General features: G+C 43.2%; 1 long non-coding RNA gene across 1 annotated transcript in view; it reads left to right on the top strand.

The window, feature by feature from the left end:
• Positions 1-24,469, top strand: part of LOC306941472 — a 148,412-nt gene that overhangs the window by 106,941 nt on the left and 17,002 nt on the right. Inside the window, exon 3 of the long non-coding RNA XR_013792161.1 lies at positions 19,504-19,587. This is a non-coding gene — a long non-coding RNA (uncharacterized lncRNA). The remainder of the gene's footprint in view (positions 1-19,503; positions 19,588-24,469) is intronic.

Raw genomic sequence — 24,469 nt, 5'->3', positions numbered from 1 at the left:
GAACTATGGTGACTTCAAAGTTCAATAGAACATTCATTCAATAAAAATGAAACAATTCCACCTCCTGTGACCTTAAGGAAGTATATTCACAAGAAAAGAACATGTAGTATCTATGGCTGCTTTGCTAAGCGTACTTGTCAGAATAACCTCACCCGGCCATGACCCTTTCTACAATTTAAAAACCAGTCAGTGACACATTATATACTCTCGTATAATGTATTTGTTATGTCTCCTTGAATGTGTACACAGTCAGTCAAGCACTAAATGTCTAGCAAATAATCTGTTGTTCCAAACATCATTCTCTCTCCCCCTCCTCTTACCTTTGAAGAGGAACGTCTCGTCTTGGCAGGCAAGCCGCCGAGCACCTTTAGAGTCGACATCTGAGTCACAACGTTGTGGTCTGCATTTCAATCGACAAGCTAGTTAGGATAAAGTACTCCCACAGAAGTTGACTTCAGTTCAAAAACTCTCCTTGGCTGTTTGATCTCAGTTGACCGTGCCCTCTCATTACCCTCCCTTATCTTTCTTCTCACTAATGGTTTGCGTACAGTACACAGCATGCATGTTTGCCGCTATAGGGCTGCAGCAGACTCCAACGGAACACTGAGGGCAGTATTGTGTGTGTCTTAAGTACCAGGTCTTATGACTTAACTTAAGACCTGGAGGCGTGATCAATGCCATTTGGCTATTATGAGTGGCCAAACAGCATTGACCACGCCTCCAGGTCTTAAGTTAAGTCATAAGACCTGGTACTTTAGACACGCATAATACTGCCCTCTTGACTGTCATTTAGAACTTTGCTAGTTCTTGTCTTCTTCTTAGTGGAACGCCATGTGTGATTGGTCACTCAGACTAGTAGTGTTAATTTTGTTGACTAATAAAAGACTAAGATTTTGATATTTTGTTGACTAAGACTAAAATCACTAAAATATAGGACTATAAAAATAAATGGTGTGTTATTCAAAAGACTAAGACTAAATCAGAATTTTCTGTCAAAATGAACACTGACTCAGACAGTCGATGCGGATATATTGGTTTGTGTCCGCAATCTGTCAGTGTCAACAACGTACAAAGGGCTGTGTTGAGAATTTTTTTTTTTTTATATAGAAACAAAGCTTGCTTTCCGGAATTATTGAAGACGCATTTCTCTCTGTCTTAGACTATGGGGACAGTATTTACAGGATTGCTGCTCCATCCATTTTAAAGCACCTCGACACGGTGTACCATTCTGGCCTAAGATGGGTGATAGTTATGGTACCCATTATTGTACACTCTATGGGGACGCAGGCTTATATCCTCTCTGTCTGAGAGGCGTGATAAGCACTGGTATCTGTTTATTTTCAAAGCCATCTCAGGAATGATTACATTTGCTCTATGCTAGATCAGAAGGACCCGTTCAAGTGACTTCCTGACCCTCAAGGTTCCATTTGTTAACACAAAGCTAGGCAAAGCAACATTCTCTGTCAGTGCTCCATTTGATTGGAATGAGCTCCAGAAGTCCCTAAAAATCAGATCACTGCCTTCCTTAAGTAAATTCAGGGAAATGATTTTCAGCATTTACGTTTTGAGTATTTTCAATCTTGTGATTCACAATTTCACATATTTAATATTGCTGTTGTATATTTCTGATTTTGTATTCTATTCGGCTACATTGAAAATGAGGGCCTACCTCAATTGTACTCTGAGTTTAAAGGTTATGATGATGAAGAAAGGTTGGCTGTGCATAATCCATCTCTGAGCAACTCCACAGTCCACACACAACCAGATGGCAATTAATTCATGGAGAGATAAGGGTAGCACACACCTTGTCCACAGTCTAGCATACGGGCAGTATAAAACTCTTGTGTCCCCGCCAAATGTTCTTTGATTCTGCAAGCCCTGCCAAAGTAAAAGAAAAGTAAACTCACAATTATCCACATTGTCAGACTCTGCAAGTTGAAGTGAGTTTAAGTGTCACATTGTAAACCGAGACCATGACCTTCATCAGCCCACTCATACTAGGGTGATACAGTTTACCTCAAGAACACACAATTTAAAAAAAAAAGAGGAAGGTTGGACCTGCTTTTGACTTGGCAGAAGAGGACAACATGGTTTGGCTGTTTTATTGTTTTGTCCATCTGCTGCACTGTATAATTTTATTTTTCTTAATAACCACATAATGACAATGAGCAAGAAGAAGGGTCTTTTGGCACAGCAGCTAAGCAAGTTGGCAGATAAAGCATTGTCTGAATTGATGTGTGCATCCAACCTCTTATTAGACCAACTGTGCAGCGGAACTACTGGGTAGTTACTCGTATCACGTAGAACCCCTGAAGCTATAATTATAACAATGGCTGATGTCACTGTTCTCCCGATAATCTCTGCTTTGAAAAATGTAGTTGCAAACACCTGCAAGGCGGATACATGTTCCTTGTGCAGTGTACAGCCTATAGTTCATTTATTTCGCTTTTTCTTTCTATATGGGCATAAATGGGACAGTGAAGGTGCACATATAATAACACCGGGTGATTGCGAACGCAGTGAGCACTAACTATGAGACCTAGCAGAACATGTCTGTCTGTGTGTGTGTGTGTCACGCTGTAACACCACCCGCCCGCCACCAGAGGGCGCAGCTGTATCACACACACACACACACACACACACACACACACACACACACACACACACACACACACACACACACACACACACACACACACACACACAAAACTTAACTTAAAAAAAAACTTAACTTAAAAAGAAAAACTTAAAAAGAAAAACTTAAAAAGAAAAACTTAAAGAAAACTTAAAAAAACAAAAAAAACAAAAAAACACACGCACGCACACATACACAAACTTAAAAACGTAATTTATTCTAATTGTTGTTATTGCAATTTACGAGCTGCGTTCGCTTCCCGCGTTCGCACGTCTTACTTGTATCTATATTGAGAAATAGCCATGCAACATGATACCATAATGCAAGTAAGCAAAACGTGAATTAAATACAACTAGACCGGTGCCTGTCTGTAGAGCACCAAGTCGGTAACGATGGAAGTTGGAGATCCATGCCCCACCTGGCTATGCAATACCCGTTGTACCCGTGTCAGAGTACCCGTTCCACCCATCTGTGTCCCTTTTGCCCATGGAGATTCCGGTATGTCTCTTAATTCCTATATGTCCCTTAATTCCTATATATGGAGTTCTGTGTCAGGCCTGCCCAAATATGAAGTGTTGTGATGTCAGAACAGGCCAGCTCCATATATGGAGATATAGGGGTTGATCAGGTCCAGAACCTGAGGCCTTTTGTGGCGGTTCTGGACAACCACGGGTCAGACAATCTCGACACCAGGCACTTCCTGTGGGGGTGTGGAACCAGTATATAAAAGGATAGAGACTGATCTGGCGCGAAGCTCCGCCCCCTCCGCTATTCATGTCAGTGGAAGTTGCTCAGTGGCGTTTTGAAGCACCGTCTCAAAACGTCTACTTCCGCATTGGACCACCACATTTTGGTGGTCCAATGCGGAAGTGCAACCGAGCGCTCAATGTTAAAGCCCAGCTGCACGGAGTTTCCCGGTCATGAATCCACGGGTCCGCCTGTAGTCCCTCCTCTTACCACTAGGGCCCAGTGCTTCAACGTTGGAGTGCCTCACTGGCCCCTTGTGTGGAACGTGTGTGTCGAATTTGAAGTCGGCTGGGTTCTCGAGTTATGTGGAATACAGACTTACATTTGCTCTATGCTGGATCAGAAGGACCCGTTCAAGTGACTTCCTGACCCTCAAGGTTCCATTTGTTAACACAAAGCTAGGCAAAGCAACATTCTCTGTCAGTGCTCCATTTGATTGGAATGAGCTCCAGAAGTCCCTAAAAATCAGATCACTGACTTCCTTAAGTCAATTCAGGGAAATGATTTCCAGCACTTAAGTTTTGAGTATTTTCAATCTTGTGATTCACATATTTGTGTATATTTGTGTATGTACACGCACACAGAGATACTACGTTTTTTATTCTCAAAATTGCAATTACAACAGCAAAGTTAACAAATCAAATACAGTGCAAACATAGCAGCCTAGTCTACAGCATGAGACGACGGGGCTTGCACTTGAAAATGTCAAATTTGTCAAATAATGGAAATTGTTAAGTAATCTGTTCACATGTCCAAAACCTTAATTAGTGAGTCAGCCCTTGCTTTTTTTGATAGCACATGGGTCCAAAATGAAGTAATTAAGCTCCTGTTACACCAAAAACATTGCCAGAGACATCATTTGACTCTCTGCCCTCTTAAAGGGCCTTTGAAACGGGAAGTGATGAACGTAGACGTTGTCGCCTGGATCTACGACAGGTCTGCTCCAAGTCTGCTCAAGACGGACGCAACAGCGCAAGCATTAAAAGAAAGCTAAACAGAATCCAGGTCTGGTGAGACGCGCGTGTGTGCATGTAGCGAGCACGCACGCAACAAATTAACGGGACCGCGCTCACGTAAATATACGCTTGTGATGTTACCCCTCGACTTCTCCGCTCGTACAGAAAAAAAATGCAGGTCTCATTGAAAATGAACTATAGGCGCTTTAAATCGCTTCCTGTTTGAAAGGCCCTTTATACTGTACCTGACAGGTGGAACACCCTCCCCCCATTTGAAAACAAAGGCGAACTGCTGTGGTTGGCTACAACAGAAATGTGTGCCGTTCCCACAGTATGGGCGCGGTGGTGCAGACAATAGAGGCGCAGACAATGTAGCTGTTCTTGTCAGAGGAGATTTGTTTTTCTCTCCTCTGTTTTTCAGCAGCTATAGGCGGGGCAGGAGCTCAATTTTGGCAGGGCCACTGCACTGCCCACGTTGCCCAGCGCTGGCTACACTTCTGTGTCCCATTCTGGTGGGACACCATGGGACAGTCTTGGCAGACCGTCCCATGAGTGAGCTGCTCTCACTGTCCAACAGAAGCCCTCCTCATACAGTATAATTAAACGGGTTAGAATCACTGCTAGAGCCGTAAAAGTCTTCTTTTATGGGGGTCCCTGGCATATCTTTTCAAATGGGGGTCCGCGGGCTGATTAGTGTCAATTTGGGGGTCCTTGACATGAAAAAGTTTGGGAACCACTGCTCAGTATAGGACAGGTATTACTGTTAAACGGGAATACTGTACCACTCATTTTCAACATTGAACTATGTCATTGATATACCAAGTTAGAGTTGTACGAAGATGTACTTTGCGAGCCAAATAGTACAACTTTGTGATGTCACTGATCACATGACCCCAGGTTCTAGACCTCCAGTTCTAGGCTAAATAGAAGGGAGGACTTTTTATTATTTCCACACAACAACTCTAACATAGTTCAATGTTTAAATTGAGTGGTATTCCCCTTGGAGGCCTGTGAGTGTGACACAAGCACATAGCAAAGAGGAGGCGAGGGGTTTGGTTCAGTTCTTAGGAAAGATGGATGTGGGGGGAATTAGAGTTGGTGTGAGGTGAATGAAGGCTCCGCTGGCTTCCACAACCCCAGGGAGGGCGAACTGCACAACCCGGGTCCTGGAGAGAGAAGAGGAGAAGTTGGGTTAGTGAAAATAACCACAGAAGGCTGGCCCTTCAACTTCAAGAAGTTGAACAGGCTGACAGTGTAGCTGTGTAAAGCTAAACTAGCAATAAACACTACAACAGAAATAACTACTGTAGGCTGGCCTGTACTTTACCGTACATGTTGACAGGTTAAGCTCTGGCGATGAATGATGTGCAGACTGCCTGGGCTTTTGTAGAGGCAGTTCAGTTGATTTCAGACGAGTGATCGGTGCATGTATGGATTGGTGAAGGAGAACAGGTGTGCTGAGATGTGATGTAGCGTATAGTCAGCCATGGGGGTGCGTGCGCTGAGCGTGTTGCTGGGCAGGAGCTGACGCGTGACACGCATAGGAGGACGGGCAGTTGAGCGTGAACGTGAGGGCCCGTAATCGGAGTAAAACAGGTCCGGGACAGAGAGTGGAGGAGTGGAGGGGGCGTGGATGTGTGAAGGTGAGGACGAGCGAGCCATAACAGTCCCCTCTTGCCACAGACCTAGTCAGTGTCAGTGTGTCTGTCATTTTTCAGCTTCTCTATACTGGGGGGGGGGAGGGGGGGGGGGAGGCAAGCAAAAGAAGGAACATTTACAACAATGATTTGACATACATACAACAAGGTACACAAACCTTGAAACCAAACTTGAAATGTCACAGGTGCATAGGCCTTCTTCAAAAGAAACAAGGACAACTACTGTAACTTCAGCCTTTGTTGACATTCATTCCATATGGAGCATAGACCCTGAAGGCAGTACAGTACTATGTACTGCCCAGTGTTTGGGAAAGTTCACTTTCTACATGAACTAGTTCAAAGTTCAGTTCACAAATTAAACAAGCCCAAATTAATTTAATTAATTAATTACCAGCTGCATTATTATTATCTGTGGGGGTCCGCTATAACTGACTCTCTGTCAGTTTCAGCGCAGTAGTTTAGGTAGGAGCCAAAATTCTCTAAGGCGGAACTATTTTGAGTCGTTCGTTTCCGCCATGACATATTTGCGGTGCGCACATACATCAGCCAATGAGAAAACCAGCTACTGGACTAGAGCAGGGGTTCTCAACCCGTGGGTCGCCAAATTATTTTGGGGGGTCCACAAATTATTTTTCCAAAAAAAAGATTTTTTTTTCTTTTGCAACTGAATGGCTGGAAAGTGGAAATGAAGAGTTTACATATAGTAATATAGTACACATAGTACATGCATACACCTTCTGGTTTCAGTATTTATTTATGGTGTATTGTCTCTATTATTAAGGTTATTGTAGCGGTCAATTTATATTGGGGGTCGGCAGGGGGCGGGGCGGGGGTCCCGAGACATTGCCAAAGCATTTCCGGGGTTCCCGGCCAAAAACGTTGAGAACCCCTGGACTAGAGGACTACTGGACTAGCTTGCACATCGATTATAGACTCAGCTTACTATTGCATAGCAGCTGGTAAAAATGAGAGAGACAGCGAGCTCCACTTGCGACCGCGACGGGTCGCTTCGACGGCTGTCTGAGTCGTCGCAACGAGTGCCCATCGTCGCGGGTGCCTGACTCGTCCCGACGGGTCGCCACAGGTGCCCATCGTCTCGACGGGCGCCTGTTTTTGTCGGCGTTTCTGAGTCGTCGCGACGATTGCCCATCGTCTCGACGGGGGCCTGTTTTGTCGCGACGATTGCCCATCGTCTCGACGGGGGCCTGTTTTTGTCGGCGTTTCACCCGTGCGTCGGAGAACGGGCGCTCGTGCTCGCATCTGCCTCTCTCCCTCCTTCCCTCCATCCATCCTATGTGTGTGCTTCCCCCGCCCCCCCCCACCCGACCGCCTCCCCCTGTGGGGTAGGGGGTCGGGTGGGGGTCCCTGCGGACCTTTGGGGGGGGGGGGGGGGGGGGGGGTTTCCTTTTACGCACGAGAGAGAGAGAGAGAGAGAGAGAGAGAGAGAGAGAGAGAGAGAGAGAGAGGGGGGGGGGGGAGAGAGAGAGCCCTCTATTAATTTCATAATTCCACAGGACCACAAACAAGTTTTTGCACCATTGTATAAAGTATACCACTATAGGCCTACCATACAAACTGTACAAACTGACACTCAATCCATCAAAGGACAGGAAATTAAAAGAAAATGATCTGACCATGTCACGCGCCGGAGCGACGACCACCACCTGCAGTCTCTTTTTTTACATCCATATACCATTATATTTGTGCGTGATTCTTTATATTGTCTATAGCCTACCATTAAACTATATAAATCATTTTCCCAAGCTTACAAAACGGTGAACGCTGCTCTGCACCGCTACAGCAATGGCAAGCTGACTTACCGTATAAAATGCAGCTTGGCCATTTATTTATTTAAGTTCGGGACCAAGGCAGCAAGCTAGCCTATACTTGGCAATTATATTATAAAGCCTTTTCTTTTCTATTGAACAATTGCTCACTCACACCTTTGCAGAGGTAAAACATATATCCGATATTTTTTATCAGAGCTGCATTGATTCATGCGGGGAATAGATTAATATCATCTCACTGTCATCTGTCTGAATGCCATGTGGAGAATGGATTTGTTCTGATCATGGACACGTAGGCATAGGCCTATAGCTATTTAAATTTTCAACCATATACGGCGGGTAGCCTCCTCTTTGTCAGATCTAAGTGCAGGTTCATTTCATGATGTCGTCATATTCAAATGATTCACGGGACATTTGGCACCAAACTTGATTGATCTCATGATGAGATCAATGTAGTAGCCTACAGCCTAGCTATAAGTTCCCCATATTATAATTAATTAAGGTGCACTGGCTTAAAACTATGACTGGCCGAATTGCACGCGCTGATGCAATAATGTGGACTTCTATATTTGTATAGGGCTAATTAGCCCTCGTGACTGCTGTCTGTCTGTCAGACCGGCATGTCTGTGAACCATAGAAATAATCTGTTCTGTCCGGGCCAGGCTCGCCGTTATATTCATTTTCCAATGTGAATTTCACCCAGATTGGACTGTCCACACACACACACCGACAGTGTGACTCAAAGGAGCTCCGTAACAAAACAATTTCAATAGGCCTACTGCAGGCATTACTACACTAAACAACGTTGGATTCGTACAGTGCAGAATGCAGATAAGTGTATGTTCTTATAATAATTGTGAGTTTGTTTTTTAACATGCAGCGCGAGTCCGCGAGAGCCGATCTACAAGCTCACAACGCGTTGCACTGCGAGTAGAAAGCTGTCAAGTGAGCAGCGCAATCGCGCATGCTAGAAATATCCTAATAAATAAATAAAAAGGTGTCGGGCTTGCAGGGGCAGTTTCTGTATGGGACTCTAGGCTAACCTGCCTCTAGAATGCTTGCATTTAGGCATACAAGTGATACTTGGCTTTTATATAAGCTATCATTTTTTTTATGTGCTGACCAATGTTGACACATGCCTACATATTTTATCTGAGGTTTGGGGACTTTTAATTGAGTCAGCATGAAGACTAAAGCCTTCTGAATAAATCTACGCAAGCAGTACACGACCCTCTGAGCTGGCGCAGCTTATAGCGGAGTTTCCGACCAAACAACGTCACCGTCAAGTTCACGTTCAACTTCATGAATTCCCACGTAATGTGGGAATCCACGTAAATGCCTGTCCGCTCACGTTACGTAACGTTATGAGCGTAAACGCCGTTGTGAATGAGGACCTATAGGCCTACATAGAAAGCAGTAAATTGAATGAAAGAATGAATGAATGAATGAATGCATTAATGAATGGATGAGTAATTTATTTAATGGTATGCAGATGGTTATTTAATTTAATTTAATATTTAATTATTAATTATTATTAATTATTTGTTTAATGGCCTATTGAAAAGACAAGTGTTCCTTTTTTTTTTTCCTTTTACGCACGAGAGAGAGAGAGAGAGAGAGAGAGAGAGAGAGAGAGAGGGGGGGGGGGGGGGGGGGGGAGAGAGAGAAAGAGAGAGCGCACGCACGCAGACGGAATGTGTTCACGCTCGTCCTTCTGGGGGGTCCCCGGGAGACCCCCCCAACGCAATAGATAACACAGAAATCACAATGCATTTACATTCAGCCGATCTACGAGCTCATATCTGCTTCTTTGCGAAAGCCGCGCATTGCGACGTATTCTGTCTGTCTGTCTGTCTGTCTGTCTGTCTGTCTGTCTGTCTGTCTGTCTGTCTGTCAGCGCACGCTGACAGACAGACATGTTTAAGTTTTCCATTGAACTATTCAGCACCGAAATAAATTACTCATCCATTCATTAATGCATTCATTCATTCATTCATTCTTTCATTCAATTTACTGCTTTCTATGTAGGCCTATAGGTCCTCATTCACAACGGCGTTTACGCTCATAACGTTACGTAACGTGAGCGGACAGGCATTTACGTGGATTCCCACATTACGTGGGAATTCATGAAGTTGAACGTGAACTTGACGGTGACGTTGTTTGGTCGGAAACTCCGCTATAAGCTGCGCCAGCTCAGAGGGTCGTGTACTGCTTGCGTAGATTTATTCAGAAGGCTTTAGTCTTCATGCTGACTCAATTAAAAGTCCCCAAACCTCAGATAAAATATGTAGGCATGTGTCAACATTGGTCAGCACATAAAAAAAATGATAGCTTATATAAAAGCCAAGTATCACTTGTATGCCTAAATGCAAGCATTCTAGAGGCAGGTTAGCCTAGAGTCCCATACAGAAACTGCCCCTGCAAGCCCGACACCTTTTTATTTATTTATTAGGATATTTCTAGCATGCGCGATTGCGCTGCTCACTTGACAGCTTTCTACTCGCAGTGCAACGCGTTGTGACCTTGTAGATCGGCTCTCGCGGACTCGCGCTGCATGTTAAAAAACAAACTCACAATTATTATAAGAACATACACTTATCTGCATTCTGCACTGTACGAATCCAACGTTGTTTAGTGTAGTAATGCCTGCAGTAGGCCTATTGAAATTGTTTTGTTACGGAGCTCCTTTGAGTCACACTGTCGGTGTGTGTGTGTGGACAGTCCAATCTGGGTGAAATTCACATTGGAAAATGAATATAACGGCGAGCCTGGCCCGGACAGAACAGATTATTTCTATGGTTCACAGACATGCCGGTCTGACAGACAGACAGCAGTCACGAGGGCTAATTAGCCCTATACAAATATAGAAGTCCACATTATTGCATCAGCGCGTGCAATTCGGCCAGTCATAGTTTTAAGCCAGTGCACCTTAATTAATTATAATATGGGGAACTTATAGCTAGGCTGTAGGCTACTACATTGATCTCATCATGAGATCAATCAAGTTTGGTGCCAAATGTCCCGTGAATCATTTTAATATGACGACATCATGAAATGAACCTGCACTTAGATCTGACAAAGAGGAGGCTACCCGCCGTATATGGTTGAAAATTTAAATAGCTATAGGCCTATGCCTACGTGTCCATGATCAGAACAAATCCATTCTCCACATGGCATTCAGACAGATGACAGTGAGATGATATTAATCTATTCCCCGCATGAATCAATGCAGCTCTGATAAAAAATATCGGATATATGTTTTACCTCTGCAAAGGTGTGAGTGAGCAATTGTTCAATAGAAAAGAAAAGGCTTTATAATATAATTGCCAAGTATAGGCTAGCTTGCTGCCTTGGTCCCGAACTTAAATAAATAAATGGCCAAGCTGCATTTTATACGGTAAGTCAGCTTGCCATTGCTGTAGCGGTGCAGAGCAGCGTTCACCGTTTTGTAAGCTTGGGAAAATTATTTATATAGTTTAATGGTAGGCTATAGACAATATAAAGAATCACGCACAAATATAATGGTATATGGATGTAAAAAAAGAGACTGCAGGTGGTGGTCGTCGCTCCGGCGCGTGACATGGTCAGATCATTTTCTTTTAATTTCCTGTCCTTTGATGGATTGAGTGTCAGTTTGTACAGTTTGTATGGTAGGCCTATAGTGGTATACTTTATACAATGGTGCAAAAACTTGTTTGTGGTCCTGTGGAATTATGAAATTAATAGAGGGCTCTCTCTCTCCCCCCCCCCCCCCCTCTCTCTCTCTCTCTCTCTCTCTCTCTCTCTCTCGTGCGTAAAAGGAAAAAAAAAAGGAACACTTGTCTTTTCAATAGGCCATTAAACGTTCAAATCGAATAAAAAAAAATCCTTATTTCCGGAGGTTATTGAAGTTATATCAATCGATAAAATGTGATGCAACATATGGTTATTGGATTAAAATAATGGAAGCAATTCACGGGGACAAATGAAGGCATGCGTAAAGGGATTCCCAAGGGGACCCGGACCCCCCCCCCCCCCCCCCCCCCAAAGGTCCGCAGGGACCCCCACCCGACCCCCTACCCCACAGGGGGAGGCGGTCGGGTGGGGGGGGGGGGGGGAAGCACACACATAGGATGGATGGAGGGAAGGAGGGAGAGAGGCAGATGCGAGCACGAGCGCCCGTTCTCCGACGCACGGGTGAAACGCCGACAAAAACAGGCCCCCGTCGAGACGATGGGCAATCGTCGCGACAAAACAGGCCCCCGTCGAGACGATGGGCAATCGTCGCGACGACTCAGAAACGCAGACAAAAACAGGCGCCCGTCGAGACGATGGGCACCTGTGGCGACCCGTCGGGACGAGTCAGGCACCCGCGACGATGGGCACTCGTTGCGACGACTCAGACAGCCGTCGAAGCGACCCGTCGCGGTCGCAAGTGGAGTTCGCCCCTCCTGAAAAATGAACTAGTTCAGTTCATAGTTCATAATTCAAAATGTTGAACTAAAGTTCATGGTTCCTAACCAGTTTAGTTCTTTAGTTCTTTTTTTCCCAATACGTTTGAGCTATATACTATATACTCACATCCTGCATATTTCTGTGTGCTTTGTCTGCATGTAACACGTCGTACGACAAAGTATAAGGCAGGCCCGCGGGTGAAATCACCCCTCAAGTAGCCCAACCCCTTGAATCCAGCAGCCAAATCGCAGCAAAACGCAGTCTGCCATGGGCAGTTGGGAGATGTGTTTTGGATGTACACACAGCGCTCCGCTCCTCGACACAAAATAAATAAGCTACTTTTCGGTGGCACGTTATGCTTAATCAAACAACAAGTTTACCTCAGTGTTTTGGGGTCGGGACATGTGCTGTGTCTGCTTCGTGGATCAGTGCGAGTGAGAGCACACATCATAATCGAGCTGCGCTGCACGCACCAGAAAGTGCACAACAGAGAGAGATTACGTTATTTTGGTGTCGGGATAGATTGATGTTTTTCCGCTACATATTAAGGCCTGTTCACGGTGTGTTTTATCTGTGTTTTCGCCTGGAAGGCTCTATGGAAATCTGGCACACTCTTGAACGAAGTGAACTGTGAGAGAGTGACGTTCACACACGCCAGAAATGAACGAGTTCACAATAACGTACATCACGTAGAAATACAGTACGTTCAGTTCACGTTCGCCCCAAATATGAACTTGTTCATGAACGATCGTTCATTGAACGTGTACTGGTACTGGTACTGGTACTGCCTGAAGTCATCCTGAAGTTAACCCTGAACGTATAGTGTAGAGTCTAGCCCCTAGGATGACCCGAGGCCCACCACTTAAAAACCACATGCTACAGTGCCCAAATCTGAATTTAGGTGCTCAAATTAACTCAAAATGAAGCAATTCAGTAAAGGTCAACACTTCCTCCTGGAGTCATTTTAGGGGCTGGGACCTCCAGTAAAAGGCCTAAATACTCTCCAAGAGTTGGGGAACAACATATCAAGAGAGTGGAGTGGTAGGCCCTTGGATTGACCCAGGACCAGTGATTAAATGTACCCCACTGAAAAATAGCAGATCTACAAGCTCGTAGCGTGGCACTCGGTGCCGCACTACGAGCTTGTAGATCTGCCCAAAGTTGAAGGGCTTTAACCTTGGGTACTGGGTAGCTGAAGTTGAAGCTCTGCCGTTCAACTTTGGGCACTTTTACATGTAGGCTGACCCAAAGTTGAAACAGTTGCAAGGGGGACATCTTTGGGCATGGGGTCCTCATCGTTGGATATGTTGTTCCCACAACCACGAAGAGTATTTTACCCTTTACTGGAGGTCCTAGGCCCTAAAATGACCCCATGAGGAAGCGTTGACCTTTACTGAATTGCTTCAGTTTCAGTTCATTTGACCACCTAACTTCAGATTTGGGCATAATTACACCATTGCTTCAGTTTCAGTTAATTTGACAACCTTCTTTCAACTTTGGGCACTTTTACATGTAGGCTGACCCAAAGTTGAAACAGTTGCCAGAGGGACATCTTTGGGCCTGGGGTCCTCATCATTGGATATGTTGTTCCCACAACCGAGAAGAGTATTTTACCCTTTACTGGAGGTCCTAGGCCCTAAAATGACCCCATGAGGAAGCGTTGACCTTTACTGAATCAGTTTCAGGTAATTTGACCACCTAACTTCAGATTTGGGCACCCTAACATGTGGTCTTTAAGTGGTGGGCATGTGGTCATCTTAGTGGCTAGGAGGTCCAGTGAAAGGCCTACATACTCTCCCAATATGGAGGAACAACATTTTACAATCTGGGAACCCTAGGCCTTTGTATGGCTACAGTGCGACTGGTTCAATCCTACCCTAAATCTAGGCCTAAAACGTGACACCTCAAAGTGGGGTACATTGCATCCACTGGTCAATCCAAGGGCCTACCACTCCACTCTCTTGATATGTTCTTTCCCAACTCTTGGAGAGTATGTAGGCCTTTCCCTGGACCTTCTAGCGGCTAGAAGGTCCAGTGAAAGTCCTACATTGTAGGACTAGTAGTATGCCAAAGTTTGTGCTATTGCCATTGAGAATGCATTGGGCGTTTAAGTTAAATAACTCAGAAACTACAAATCATTTCAAAGTAAAAAGTTCCAGCATGTGTCTCCACAGTAAAGTAATTTGTTGACGTGCCATAGAGCTGCCATTGAGCCCCATTATAAATTTCTCAAATTTGAAAGCACTATATTTCTAAGACTATGAAACATTTCAAAGATTTCTTTTCAGGCAAACATGTCCACCGTAAGATGAACCTAAATAGGTTTGAATGGGGTTTCTAGGTGTAAGTATGTAGGACTAGTAGCATGCCAAAGTTTGTGCTATTGCCATTGAGAATGCATTGGGCGTTTAAGTTAAATACGGGGAGGAAATATGACAGCAAACTGCCTGTCATATTTTCTCCCTATTCCAAAGCCCCCCCACAGGTACATTATATATTTAAACTATTTTCAGCAATGGTACACTTATTTTTTTAGTGGGTAGATCTTGTTGAGCTGGTCATTTTGAAAGTAGATCTCACGTCATAAAAGTGTGGGCACCCCTGGTGTAGACAAACCCAGGGTACAGTAAGTCTGATATGACTTGTCCCAGCTCAGTAAGGTGTAGACAAACCCAGGGTACAGTAAGTCTGATATGACTTGTCCCAGCTCAGTAAGGTGTAGACAAACCCAGGGTACAGTAAGTCTGATATGACTTGTCCCAGCTCAGTAAGTGATGCTTTCTTGGCAGTAGTAATCATGGTGGGTGCTTCTTGTCAAGGAACTTAAGAACCAGGTAGTATACTGACTGACTGTACAGGTTCAGGGGGCTTGTGCCTATAGCTACCCAAACAGTATAACAAAAGTGACATTATGATGACATTGAGATGGTGTTGCTGCTACTACTAGTTACACAGTTTATGATCTTTACACGTTATCTCTGCCTGGCCGGAACGGCTGGGAGGCGGAGGTTACGTCCATCTGTGAATAGCACAAAGCCACATGTTGGTGAACAATGAGGGCATGGGGGAATGAGGAACACCAGAATATGTCTAGGAATATGTGATGTAATGAGCAAGGTTTGATACGCATTGTCGACTTTATTGTATTTTTATTTTTTGTTTTTCATGTTTGTTTGTGCTGTGTTTGTCCTTTGCTATTGTGTGTTTGTTCAATAAATAAATAAAAATCGAAGTGATAAAAAAGAAAAGCCACATGTTGGAGCGGTTAGCACCGCTCAAAAATTCCATGATTCTTTGGATCATGACATACATTAACTCACAGTAGGCCCTCTGTCTGTCAAGAATATTGCACCTGTGCATCCAATTCCACTGCTGTGCTGCCCTTTGCTTCGCCATGAATCCGCATGCTGCTGTACCCGTTCCCTCAGCACATTTGGACATTCAAGTGTGCCAAGAAGTGCACTTGCCTTGGTGCCCTGCACATTCTTGGCCACAGCCCCACAACAGCACTTCAGAACACAACAACTTTGTGCAGTCCCCTGATGTTTGCTCTCATTTACCCTCTGGCACAGTTTTCATCCAAGAGCAACATTGTCTCAATGTGCAAGCACCACAACTCTGGACACAGGCCTAATGTGTTGGTCAACACTTCATCCACAACAAAAAAGAGAGAACTGTGTGCACTTCATTTATGACAACTCCTGAAGGTCCGCAAGGCCAAGTACCGCTACCTGGGGGGACAGGGCCTTCTATGTTTCGGCCCCCAACCTCTGGAATGAACTCCCCAACCATCTCAGAGCTGCTCCCTCTCTCCTCTCATTCAAAACCTCACTCAAAACCCACCTCTTCAGCATAGCTTTCCCCAGCTGAGGTCTGGATAGGATGTCCCCCCTTCCCTCGTTTATCCTTTTATCTTTTTAACCCTGTACTGTTGTTGTATCTGTTATGTTTTGCTTTGTTTTTTTCTTATTAAAGTCTGTTCCTAGTGTTCCTATGTAAAGCGCTTTGGGTATTTAGAAAAGCGCTATATAAATTTGAGCTATTATTATTATTATTATTATTACAACTGCTACACTCTGCACAGAGGATGCATCCACCACAAGGCTCACCTCACAAGTAACCTCTTGCAATACCAGGTCCAAAGAATGGTTGCTGCAGGGGACTGTAGAGGATTTCTTTAGTGATTTAGCCAGGAAACCGACATGTTGCTCGCTAAATCAAACATTGGTTTGATTTATATCCTTTTTAAAACCGGGAAAACATCTGTGTAATTTTCTTTTTTTTGGCCATTTCAAAAATAGCAGATGTACAATCTAGAAAGTGTGAGAACCACTGACTGAAGGCATTTGTAGAATCGTGTTAAGCCGTTCAATGTGAATGAAATAAAATCACACCCGTGTGAACTGAGTGGTGTAAGGTCTTATATAGACTGATCAGCTGTGGTCTGACGTAATGTCTGACGTAATGAAATCACACCCGGGTGAACTGGGTGACCGTAGCAACCATGCTCATTTTTTGAGCACAGACAGACAGACAGACAGACATGTAAACTAACAAAGCCAGTCGTAGGAGTGGTTTACACCACTCAAAAAATAAACCGTCCTTTACAGACAGGAAGAGTTCATGCAGTACAGTCAAAGTCGTTGTAAAAAAAAAAATCACACCCGTGTGAAGTGAGTGGTCCAAATCCGTGTGGGGGTCCAGACCCACAGGAACGCGGCCAGGGTGCCGAGTGTGAGTGTGAGTGAGTGAGAGACTGCGCAACAGTGACACTTGGTGGTGAAAACCAACCAAACACTTTCGTGCTCGGACACAGCCAGCCAGCACATAGCTGTCTATAGGAGTGGTTGCACCACTCAAAAAGAAAAAAAAAATACTCATCCTAGTCTGTATGGGAAATGTTCCACAGTACTCACATTGATCGTACCATCCGCTGTCCGTCAATAGAAGACACATTCCAATGAGCACAACACTATCTCCCTCTCTGTATATGAGCAAATCATTTGAATGGTCTCATTCTGAATGCTATCTGACATCCAGTTATCTCCCCAGAGTGTTTCCATCCCCAGGGATGGATTTGAAAAAGGTTTCTTTACCACTTAATCCTCATACAGTGCTCACAACACAATCTGCATCTCATGAGCTTGTAGATCTGCTATTTTGGTTATTCGCAGTACAAAAAAAGGGGAATTCCTGACGATGCCTGAACAAGAAGGGTTTCAAGTAACAGTTGTCTTAATACAGTGGGCAAGCAGCACTTTAATGTCTTGAAATGCTTTGCACATAATCATTGATCCATATTGGTAATTAACTTGCCCGTGCAAGTCAAATCTCAAATCTCCTATGCTTTACACAGATGCTAAGATAACATCTCTTAATATCGTCCATTTTGTACCTTTTGTGTTTTGAAGCGTTGCTGCTTTATAGGTCTATAAAGTCCAACAAAACAAGTTAAAGTATGAAAAATTTAAAAATGTCATACATATATAATATACATATATATATAATACCATACAAAACTATTATAAAATGTTAGCATCCTGTGGTGTGCTTTTGTCAGACTAGGGACTTTATTAAACTGCGTGGGCTAGGGATGGTTGCATTATGTAGTGATTTGATATATGATATGATATATTACTTTATTGTCAGTTCGCACTGAAATTCGTTTTGCGACCCAGCGGCCTTGTATGCAATACATATACACATTTGACATAACACAGGACAAAAAAAAAGAAATAAAATACAGTTACATACATAGAGAACATAAGGGCAGAAAGCAATGTCCACAGCTCAGTCTAGTTCTGGCCAAAATCCTGATTAAGCCTCAGAGTTGATTGATGGACAAAAGACCTCTTCAGTCTGACCTTATTGTATGCTGGAACACCATATCTCCTTCCTGAAGGCAGCAACCTATACTCTCCATACAAGACATGGCTAGTATTAGAGGTAATATTCCTTGCTAACCTTAGGATGCTGTTATCATTTTGGATATTTGAGACTTATTTAGGAATTTAGGAGCATACTCACATGAGGAGTGTGCTCAAACTCAAACTCTAGTGAGTTTGTTGAGCTAAAACATAACATATTGCATGGATGGACATATTTGGCACAGCTATATTCCAAAATAATTCTCCAGTAGATTCAGAAGATATTGTTGATAAATATTGAGCTTGACCCGAAACTGTTTCTATTAGGTCTTTACCCACCTGGCCATAAGATTCAGAGTAGCGAACAAAGATTTCTAGATTTATGTTTACTACAAGCCAAAAGGGCTATAGCTTTATCGTGGAAAAAGATAGGTAAACCCAGTATTGCTCAGTGGTTTAGGGAGCTGTCATTGTGTCTTCCTCTGGAAAGAATCACTTATACTTTGAAGAATAAACAAAAGATGTTTGATAAAATATGGGGACGGTTTATCCAATATATTACGGTTAATGATTTATCTTATTTAATGGTGGAAACTGAAAATGTTTAATTGTATTCTCTGCAGCTGTTTGGTCTTGTGGCCATATGGACTGTTGTTGTTGTTACCAGTCTATGTGCCCTTATTTTTATTTTAATATACTGTATTTACAGTATATGTATGTACTGTATGTTTGTTTTGTTTTGTTTTTTAAGTAATTGTATTGTCTGATGTATTATGTATTGTTCTGTTGTATTGTCTGTTTGTAAAAAAAAAAAAGAAATGCAATAAATATATTGTTAAAATAATAATAATAATAATAATTATCCAGTTCACCTTCAATACAGCATTATAACTTTGCTGTTCTAGTTTTTACTAGAGACGCAACAGAGGCGTCGAGTTGTTTTTCTGCCCATTGATCTTAAATAATAACAAATATCACACTAGTTTTCGGGATTCTGTATTTAGCATGTAGAATTCTCCATTAGCTCATCTATTGAGTTGTTTTAAAAGCAGAATTGGTTTAAAAACCTGCGGGGAGATGGATATATTGCAAAAACCAATGCAGCAGCTGACAGTTATTTCCCAATGTGGATAAAGTTTAATATTAGTTTTAAAGTTTTGAGATGTGTTGTGCATGAGGCACAAAATGAGCCACATCAAGTGGCCGATATTGGACTGGAGGAAAGGCCTCTCTCAGTCACCGGAACAAATTGATTCGGCATATCGATTAGTGACCTTTTCCAAATGCAAAACAGCATTTATCAAATAAAGATTAGTCTCTGTGATGGCCATCATTGAATAATCGATCAGGCTTTGACTGACATGTCACAACATTTTGATTGCATTTTCTAACGCCTAGCCACACATCTCTCTGTTTCAGCCTGATGGTATGGTATACTCCCACCTGCTCTTTTGAACATTCCGGATGCCAAGACACTTACACTGATGCTCTGCAAAGGTGAAGGTAGGTGTTTAATTGTATGTACAGCTGAATTTAATATGCTTGTCACTGCTCAAGCGAGAAACATTTAACATAGCAAGGCAAAACAGATGGCTGCAACACATTTGCATGGTGCCAGCAGCTGGGCTGGGCATCACATGCACATTAGTTTAAGTTGTCCCCTTCTTGCCACAAGTACGGATCACACCATCTCACCCCATAATGTACACACAGATGACGGCCTACTACTTTATCAAGCTATAAGACACTACGCACTCCCTGCTTCTTCTTCTTCAGAGAGAGAGAGAGAGAATTCATTTTGTTTCTGTTCAACCATTTGCAGGACTGTTTCTTTTTTGAAATTATGTTTTTATTTTGGTCATCGTGTACAAGCATAATGAACAACTACATCATGAGATCAAGTGCATTACAATCATATATATATATATATAAAGGTATATTTCCCATGTTCTCAATGGTGACCAAAGTTACAACATTTTCTTTTTCTTTTGGAACAAAAAAAACGAACAAACAAGAAAAAACAAAAAAGACGAACATCTGGGCAGCTCTGAAGGGAAAAGGGGGAAAGGAGACGCTTTCACAAACCTACATTACACTTATTTGAAAACAAGTACTACATTCAGCAAGTTACAATAAAAGAAAGGAAATGAGAATAAAACATAAAAATAAAAGAGAGGTATAGGACGAGCGATAGCAACACGCAGGACTGTTTCATGGGTGCACAAGGTTGTGCATTTGTGAGGCGTGCCGTGCGGGCATGTGGGTGATGATTAATGTGTGTGCGCCCTCTGGTTTAGGCTCAGTGAAGCGTGTCTTACACACACAATGCTTTGTCTTCTCAGACTTCCTCAGGTGAAAGGCTTGTCTGCTTGTTTCATACATATTTCACCTCGAGCCCACCTATTCCAGTGTGAAGTGAGTCAGGGTATACAGTCGAGGTGGAGAAAATGTAATTCGTCTGGGGTGGAGATGTTTGGTGTACTGTTGAAAGAAACCACATACTGTATGGTGCAGGGGTCGGCAACTAAGTTTAGCCTTTTGTAAAAATGTATTTTAAAGCCATTATTAGATGGTGGGCTAGTATGCTAATTTAAGAAATGGATGTTGCTGGTGTGATTAGTACTAGTAGGGCCATCTTCGGGTGTGTGGATGAATAGTCAGAGTCAGATGATGTGCCTCAGGAACCAAGGATCTGCACTTGCAACAAACCGCCTCATAAGACACATTTGATGGAGGAAAGGGACTGGGACATGCAGAGAATAGATACAAACTCAAACTCAAGAAATAGCCCATTTGACTTATAAAATGTTGTAAAAGAACTGGGTTTTATTTCCCTTTTCCAAACTGTGACTAATGTTAGTATGTAGCGTGTGTGCAAAGTTTACGCCGATCGGTCCAATAGTGGCGGAGATTAGCTGCTTGCGCAAAAGTCGAAGGTAGAAGGGCTGGCTCCTGGCATCATGTGAAAGTGTCCTTTAGTAACACTCTGAAACCTGAAGCAGGGTGGTGGGGGTTCTGTCTCTCACATTCAAACTTGGCTAGTGGCAGCGGTGGCCGAACGGTTTGCGGAGCGGTCTTGATACCGGAAGGTCGCCAGTTCGTATCCCCGGACCGGCACGTTAAAATTACCACCGCTGAAGTGCCCTTGAGCAAGGCATTGAACCACTACCATGAAATGTTCTATGAGCAGGGCCTGGCTGTAAACAAGTATCTGATGCTTAGTCCAGTTACCCTGGGTAAATATAGTAACTTTGCTTTGCTTTGGCTCTCCCAAAGGTAACTGAGGACTTTAATTAATCTTGAAAGGCATGCTGTGGGAGTGTGGTCAACAAGTCATGGGTCATTTGAGTGTTTCACTGCACAGCCTACTAGCAATGTGTTTTTCACATAGAGTGGGCATGAGAAAAATAATATACTTAAAGAGATATTTCACTTTAAAAAAAAACTTTCTGTCTACTCAGGCTTGTGTGAACACTCCAGACAGTTTTTAAGTTGCTCGATTCAGTATTTAGATATTTGATGTTCCCTTCCTATACAAACCCATTGTAACTTCAAACTCCATTTTAACCATGATAGATTCATCGAAAACACCCATCCTTTTTTCTGGTGACTGATGATCTAATTATGATTCTAGACTGAGACACTGAGTTCAGCTGGGTAATAACTCAGAGCTAGATGCCACTTAGATAATAACTTGTTTCCCAAGCTTAGATTCTAGTCAAGTCACGTTATTAAAGCATTCCTCTTCAATGCCGCAATAATTTGAGAAACGCTATGTGAATGTAATTTCAGACATCTTTCAAAACAAGTAGTGTAATTACAGATTAGTTCACAGAACAAAAGTCATGTAAATGATGGAGTATTTGCTCTAAATATCATGCATAATCTTATCAGGAGAGTGCAGGTACTGTACAAGCTACTGAGCAGAGCAGTATATCTGACAATGGAAAGGTTTGTCCTATTGTACAGTATGACAAACTAGACTATAACCTGCCCATAAGGCCCAGTGCCAGGCCCATGCTGCCAGGCTGCTGTGTGTTATTTCTCCCAGGCTGGTGTGTGGTTATTAACCCATTTTGACCTGAGATCAGATTCTAAAAATGTCTTCTACATCCTGACAGTTTTCTGAAAAAGCTATGTTTCTATGTCAGTCGTTCTTAGATTTTTCAAAAATAGCAGACCTACAAGCTCGTAGCGCGCCACTCGGTGGCGCGCTATGAGTCTGGCATGGTCTGGCATACTTTTTACATTTCTAGCTATGGTTGCATTTACTTTTATTTTTTATACCTATTTCATCCTCCTGTCTACATGTCGAAGTGTCCTTGGGCAAGACACTGAACCCCAAATTGCTCCCGATGTGCTGGTTGGTACAGTACCTCGCATGGCTTCCGCCGCAATCGGTGTATGAATGTGTGTGTGTGTGAATGGGTGAATAAAGCACCTTGGATAAAGGCGCTATATAAATGCACCATTTACCATTTCTAGGCAGCCCTTGCTACAGAATTCTTCATTTGTTTGAAGAGAAATGGGCATTGTACTGTAAATGGAACTTTTATGCTTTATGCTTGTGTATGCTCGCTGACCCTTATGCTGTCCATGGTGCTGAATGGTACCAGTCAGAGAGGTCAGTTATTGATACACTTGCTGTAGCCTACAGGACTCCGTAGAAGGGTGAGACTATACATTTGCAGCATTATGTTATCTTGAGCCATTTCGGCACAGTGTTTTTAAAGTTAAAGGTTGTAGATCTCTATAATTGAGGTTATAAAGTGTGTGATTTCATTTCCACAGTGCTGTGTGCTGTATTATTTACAAGGTGGTTCGGCCAACACTTGAATGTTTGTCTATGTGTCTTGGAGAATGATAGTTGAAGATGTTTAAATGATGATGCAGTTTGACACTGTTCCTTTGCTCTCTGCAAATTGTGTGTGTGTGTGTGTGTGTGTGTGTGTGTGTGTGTGTGTGTGTGTGTGTGTGTGTGTGTGTGTGTGTGTGTGTGTGTGTGTGTGTGTGTGTGTGTGTGTGTGTGTGTGTGTGTGTGTGTGTGTGTGTGTGTGTGTGTGTGTCTTGCGTATATCTATGAGTGTATATATGATTTTCAAGGAAGCCATTGCATTCCATTCATCTCAGTATAAGGGGGTATGAAAAGGAACTTTTCACAGTCTTGATAGGTAAATCCAGCATATCATAGGTTATGTTTTGTCAAAGTTTCATTCATCCTTGCATTTTAATCCATATCAAAGCATGGATTGTTTTTGAAAAGCCAAGTAGAAGATAGTCCCTGTAGTAAAGATTGTTACGAATTAAATTCATCCATGATTTAGTAATTCTCCCATTCATGATAATGGACTTTTCGTGTGTGTTGAAAAAGTCAAACATACACAGCTGTTAAAGATTACATTATTCCTCAAAAGTAGACTTTTTAGATAATGTGTTTTTGTATGTTCCCATAAGATCAATGTATCATTTAAGGCCCAAGCGTTAGGGGTGGAACTGATTCTTGGTCTGTAAGAATATTACATTGCGTTGAGGGACTTTAGGGGCGCCAGTAATGGGAACTGGGACAAGTGCTGGGTGCAAGGGGGAGACGAATCTATCTGAAGCAACATCTCATGGATGAATGACTGGGCAAGATGCGGTCCCACTTGCATAGATGGAAATGGAGCCTGGCAAATCCAATATGGTCGGCTGACATTATGCATGGAGTGGAGGAGGAGAGAGAGGGGGGCGTGGGGGGGGGTTGGCCGCTGGAAAACGATAGATCCAGGGAGAGAGAAAATGATAGAGAGAAATGACTGTTCGTAGCATTATGGAGGAGGAGGGGAGTAGAGGGTTTGCGAAAGCCTGGAATAGAAATGGAGTCAGTGGGTGGATTGAAGTGTCTGCGGTAGTAGTTGGTATATATTTGGTGAATAAAGTGTTTCTGCAGCAACTGATAGATGGTGAATAAAGTGTTTCTGCATCAACTGATAGATGGTGAATAAAGTGTTCCTGCTCTCTGCATCAACTGATAGATGGTGTATTGAGCCCTCCGATCTTTCACAAGTCACTAGTTACTTTACAGGCTGGGGACGAATTATCCCGCAGATAATGTCACCTGACAGCATTTCCTTCCTTCATTGGTAATATTCATTCGCTCCTTTGTGCGCTCAATCTAAATATCGCCCGTAGATTAAAGCCTAGAGTCTTTCAAATGCACGGATCACTGCAGCCTGTGGTGCAAACCATAATTTTGGAATATTTAAGCCATTATCACTTGGATGTAGATAAGATGAGAGGGAATGGACTGTAACTCTCACATGTTGCTCCTGCGGGAAGGTGGGGTAGATTGGGGACACGCACGCACGCACGCACGCACGCACGCACGCACGCACGCACGCACGCA

This window comes from Electrona antarctica (assembly GCF_951216825.1).
Source record: "Electrona antarctica genome assembly, chromosome: 17".
Classification (NCBI taxonomy): Eukaryota; Metazoa; Chordata; class Actinopteri; order Myctophiformes; family Myctophidae; genus Electrona; species Electrona antarctica.
This window is presented reverse-complemented; position numbering and strand designations above follow the sequence as displayed.